General features: G+C 48.0%; 1 protein-coding gene across 1 annotated transcript in view; it reads left to right on the top strand.

The window, feature by feature from the left end:
• The first annotated feature begins 362 nt into the window (after window positions 1–362).
• The window catches only part of ZMYM4 (zinc finger MYM-type containing 4), an 87,667-nt gene continuing 82,029 nt past the window's right edge, over window positions 363–6,000 (top strand). The window contains exon 1 of the mRNA XM_040424374.1: window positions 363–449. The gene's annotated coding sequence lies outside the window, so the exon portion shown is untranslated. The remainder of the gene's footprint in view (window positions 450–6,000) is intronic.

Below are 6,000 nucleotides of genomic sequence, written 5' to 3'. Positions count from 1 at the left end.
GAGCATGTTGCTGCCGGAGTGAATGTATCCAGTGCGCATGTGCAAAGCCCTCCTCCCCACGCATGCCTGTCTCGTAGTTCCCGCCCTTTATGTTTGCGCCTGCGTCTTTTCCCGGGTCTACGGACTGAACCATCCCATCAGCTGGATTGGGGGGATTCAGACCGAGTTTATAAATGCGTCCCATGTCCGCTAGTTTCCATCTGCCATTTCCCGCATGGTTTGTGGATGGACAGTATCGTGGACAGCCCTAGGCGAAGGCGTTTCGTGGTCAGCTTGTCTAAACGGGCAGGTGTGCGTGAGCAACCTAGAATATTTTCTGTCCCCTTCTCACTGCCATGGAATTGTCTTGACCCGCCCACCTCTCACCCCCCCTGCGGAGTGTTGCAGTTGGACGGGTCCGGGGCCGACATGGCGGAGCGGCGGGACACAGAACCCGGGTTGGCCGGGGGGTAAGGACCGGTTTTTGGGGAGTGGCCTACCGGGAGTGAAGTGGTGCTGTTAAAAGGCAGGGGGGACAGGCCGGCTCATGCATGCCCAGCTCTGTGTCGCCTTGTGTGTATTACCCGCGCTGCCCCTCCACTTGTGTGTATGGCTGTGTATTCGGTGCACTGCTGTGCTCATTGAGTTGTGTGGAAAGTGTGTGTGTGGATTGTAGCATACACGGGTCTGAGCGGTATTCCCAGTGCAGCACATGGACGAGCTCCTCAGTCATTGTGGTGGCCTCACAGGGGATGCCTTCCTGTGTGGACAGCACTGCCCCAAGCTGTGTCCATGGCCAGAAATCGCAGGTTGAGGTGGCACACTGCTTCCCTTAGGATCCATATTGCCAGGACTATTCTTAGGTTTTGCCGATATCCCCCATTGGTGGGATTAAAAAAGGGTGAAATCAACTGGAAGCTCCCTATTGTCATCCAGTAGGCTGGAAACACACTTGCAGTTTGAGATCTGTTTTTTTGTTGCAGTCCCCCCCCCCCCCCCCCCCCCCCCCTTAAACCAGTAGTGGCTCCAGCACCAAGAGAAGTATAAGTCCTTCCTTTGTATTTCCTGTCCCCTTTATCCACTTCTAACTGAAAAAACGGCCTGTGTTTCCAGCCTTAGGCGCTGTTCACACGGACTCTTTTGCAGGCAGATTGTGGCCTTCGATTCTTCATCAAAAAGCAGTTTGAAATCCGCCTCCTATTGTTACTAATGGGAGGCTGCCCAAGGATGGACGTGTCTTTGGCGGGTGTGCACTCGTGGTTTACATCCATTAAATGGGGCTAAACCGCGAGTGGACAACCGCATTCAAATTGAGAGAACAGCGGCAGAAAGGGTTTTCTGCTACAGAATACGTGGCGGATTTAGCCGCATGGACTCGGCCTTAGGCCTCATGCACACGACTGTTGTTTTGGTCCCCATCCGAGCTGCAGTTTTGGCGGCTCGGATGCGGACCCATTCACTTCAATGAGGCCGCAAAAGATGCGGACAGCACTCCGTGTGCTGTCCGCATCTGTTGCTCCTTTCTGTGGTCCGCAAAAAAAAATAACCTGTCCTGTTGTCCGTTTTGCGGAGAAGAATAGGCAGTTATATTAATGGCGGAACGCACACAGACGCCATCCGTATTTTGCGGATCCGCGGTCGTGTGCATGAGGCCTTAAGGTGTGACCACATAGCGCAGTCATGTGTCATTTAAGATGCGGCGACCAAGTACAGGGTGGTCATAGGGCCGGCCCTGGGCTCTAATGAAACCAGTGAGACCGCACGGTTTAAGCAGGTCTGCATGGTTAATGGCCTGGTTGTATTGTAGGGGCTGTGCGGTCATTAAAAATGCAGACTGGTTTAGGCTAGATTCATACTAGTGTTATCTTCTGGCAGAGGAACAGCACGCCGGAGTTCGTTGTATATGGCATAGCCGGATACTGTTTTGCTTAGTCTATAATGTGATGAGGCCTGTTTCCGACATTAGTGCTACGATATGGCCGAATAAAAAACCGCTGCTCGCAGCACTAATGCTGGGTCCCATTATAGTCCATGGCGCCTGATGGTGCGCCGCCTATGCTGGATATGACGGACTCTAGCAGGCTGTTCTTTACCTGGGTGATGGTAACGCAATAGCGAAGTCTCATTCGTTTATTAAGGGGCCCGCTGAGGTCAGACTGTTCTTGATTACAGCACGGCCGCGCCCACGAACGCCACATGGTGTGGTCGTACCCTTAGGTCCCATCTACATGGGTGGGAAACTCAGTGTAATAAAAATTCATATTGGATTTTGCCATGAATTCTCAACAGAACCTGCAGGAGTTACCTGCAGATTTCAAAGGATGAAATCCACAACGTAAATCGACGTGCACAGATTTAAGGCAGTTTTCCAGGGAGACCATCAGTACTAACAACTGGGGATGAGCGATCTTGTGTTTCAAGTTCTGCGTACAAGGTTCGGGTTATCTAAGAATTCTGTTATGGATTCCGCTAACATGGAGTATAACTTACGCTCCATGGTAGCAGAATCCATAACAGAATTCTTAGATAACCCGAACCTTGTATGCCAAACTTATAACACATTTTCACTTGACCCTAGTCGCACCCCCCTGCTCCGGCTCCACACAGGAAATGGCTTGGACTGTGGGAGTGATTGGCTGAGCAGGCAGTCCAGGCCTTTTCCTGCACATCGAGGCCAGAGAAGCGGGGACCGGAGCTGTGTCGGGGGATCCAAGGTGAGCACTCATCACTTTACACCTGTGTGGTGGTACCCTTGCACTTATTGTTTTCATCTGTTAAAGGGGCTATCCACATAATAGGTGAAAATGCATGATCTCTGGGACCCCCGTAGTCTCAAGAATGGGGTCTGTGATTTTTCTCTCTAAAGGCCTGTTTACATGAACCAGCTTTTTAAACTAATAATCATTGGAGTGAAAAAAAAAAATCACTGCAGTATAAACATTTACAGAAACCTATGATTTTTTATACATTCATGACTAATTATGGTCCACCATATACAAATTTATTGTTGATGTAGTATTATATTTTTATTTGAGTTTGTTAAAGCGACCCTCCAGTTCTAGACTCACGGACACCGCGCGTGCACCCTCAGGGGTAAGGAGATCTGACTGTCTTTTCTCCTTACCCTCACACTGTGCAATCGCCTTACCCTCGTTAGGGTTATGCCCCCAATATGCTGCACCCACCCCCCGGATGGCTGATAATGCTGGGAGCAAAAGGAGATTTCACAATCCGCGCAGTGTGAGGGGAAGGAGAAAAGACCGTCAGATCTCCTTACCCCTGAGGGTGCACGCGTGGTGTCCGTGACTCAGCGCTCCCTGTAATTTTAGCTAACCCGTGCCGTGGTAGTGCGCTTGCGCTGGGGCGCACACTCCCGGAAGTCACGAGGGGTAAGGTATTTTCACGAAGTAAGGATTTTTGTTACAACAACGGAAAGAAAATACGTTCATATGCATGAGTCCCTAGGCAGTTTAAGAAGTGATGTGGCCATCTTGGATGGCAGAATAGGAGCTCTAAAAAGGAGGGCTCCAGGCAAGTGTTCTGTTCGTTCCCCAGGAAATGATTATTTTCTTGAAGCAGATGGCCACTTTAAAAGGAGTTGTCTGGTAGGATGCTTTTTTTTTTTTTTAAAGCCATATTCCTCCCCCGCTGATCCTTGATAACTGCTGTTAGGGCCAATTCACACAAAAAAAGTTTTTCTTTTTCTTGGTTTTCAATAAAAAGCAGAATTTTCAGCTTGAGGTCTTTGAAGCAGATCTGCTCCAAAAATGCACACAAAACACATGGACTTAGGGTACTTTCACACTATCCACACTAGCGTTGCTGGATTCCGGCAGGCAGTTCCGTCGCTGGAACTGCCTGCCGGATCCGGCAATCTATATGCAAACGGATACCATTTGTAGACGGATCCGGATGCTGAATCCGTCTCACAGATGTATTGCAATACCGGATCCGTCTCTCCGGTAGTCATCCGGAAAAAATGGATTCGGTATTTAACTTTTTCACATTTTTAAAGGACTGTGCAGACCGCAGAACTGGATCTGTTTTTCTGGAACACTTGGGGCCGGATCCGGCATTAATGCGTTTCAATAGAAAATAATGGCAAGTGTTCCGGAATTTTGGACTGAGAAAATACCGCAGCATGCTGCGGTATTTTCTCCGTCCAAAAACCGTACAGTGACTGAACTGAAGACATCCTGAACGGATTGCTCTCCATTCAGAATGCATTATGATAAAACTGATCAGTTCATTTCCGGTATTGAGCCCCTAGGACAGAACTGTATGCTGGAAAAGAATAACGCTAGTGTGAAAGTACCCTTAGGCCCCTTTCACACGGGCGTTGCGGGTGCGTTGTGGGAACATGCACGATTTTTCAGCGCGAGTGCAAAACATTGTAATGCGTTTTGCACTCGCGTGAGAAAAATCACGCATGTTTGGTACCCGAACTTCTTCACAGAAGTTCAGGTTTGGGTTAGTTGTAGTGTCGATTGTATTATTACCCTTATAACATGGTTATAAGGGAAAATAATAGCATTCTGAATACAGAATGCATAGTAAAATAGGGCTGGAGGGGTTAAAAAAATAATTAAACTCACCTTAGTCCACTTGATCGCGCAGCCGGCATCTCTTCTGTCGTCTTCTTTGCTGATTGCAGGAAAAGGACCTGTGGTGACGTCACTCCGGTCATCACATGATCCATCACCATGGTAAAAGATCATGTGATGACCGGAGTGACGTCACTACAGGTCATTTTCCTGCAATCAGCAAAGAAGGAGACAGAAGAGAAGCCGGGCTGCGCGATCAAGTGGATTAAGGTGAGTTTAATTTTTTTTTTTTTTAACCCCTCCAGCCCTATTTTACTAAGCATTGTGTATTAAGAATGCTATTATTTCCCCTTATAACCATGTTATAAGGGAAAATAATAATGATCGGGTCTCCATCCCGATCGTCTCCTAGCAACCGTGCGTGAAAATCGCACCGCATCCGCACTTGCTTGCGGATGCTTGCGATTTTCACGCAACCCCATTCATTTCTATGGGGCCTGCGTTACGTGAAAAACGCACAAAGAGGAGCATGCTGCGATTTTCACGCAACGCACAAGTGATGCGTGAAAATCACCGCTCGTGTGCACAGCCCCATAGAAATGAATGGGTCGGTATTCAGTGCGGGTGCAATGCGTTCACCTCATGCATCGCATCCGCGCGGAATACTCGCCCATGTGAAAGAGGCCTAAGTTGGAGCTGTTTTTTTTTCTGCTTCCTATTCATTTCAATGGGAGATTCAGCGCTGACTGTTCCAAGGGAGTGCTGCTTCTTTTTTCCACATGTAAAAGAAATAGCAAGCGCTGCCTTACTGGTGAAATGAATTGGAGGCTGTTTTGAGAAGTTTTTTTTAGTGTGAACTGGCCCTTACAATGCATGCTTAGTTTCCCTCTCAATAGCCACAGAGGTTTGGCCCAGGAAGAGGACACCAACAGGGACCTGACAAACGTCAGAACGACCGAGATAGAGGTTTCGTTTCTAATCATTCTGCTACTTTATTAACAAAATAAAAATGTATCCTTCCAGACAACCTCTTTAAAACTAGACAATAGTTCTGATTGTTCTGAATGAATTGTAACAATTTATTTCCTGTCCGTATGATGATGATGTCTGTGATAGGCTCTTATGACACTTTGTATTGTTGTTGTGATTGTCTCAGTTGAAGGCCTTATTCACACTGTCAATCCTTTCCTTAGGGCTCATGCACACAAATGTGTGCTTGCCGTGCATTGGGGACCGCAAATTGCACGGGCACTGTCCATGTGGCTTGCACTAACAGATGCAGACAAATTGCAGGATAACAGGCTGAGGGCTCTTTCACACTTGCGTTGTTCTGTTCTGGCATAGAGATCCGTCGTCGGGGCTCTATGCAGGACGAATCCTGATCAGGATTATCCCCATGCATTCTGAATGGAGAGAAATCCGTTCAGGATGCATCAAGGATGTCTTCAGTTCCGGACCCGAACGTTTTTTGGCCGGA

The sequence above is a fragment of the Bufo bufo genome, chromosome 3 (genome assembly GCF_905171765.1).
Source record: "Bufo bufo chromosome 3, aBufBuf1.1, whole genome shotgun sequence".
NCBI classification, from domain to species: Eukaryota; Metazoa; Chordata; class Amphibia; order Anura; family Bufonidae; genus Bufo; species Bufo bufo.
Note: the sequence above shows the minus strand (reverse complement) of the source record. Positions and strands in the feature narration are given on the sequence as shown.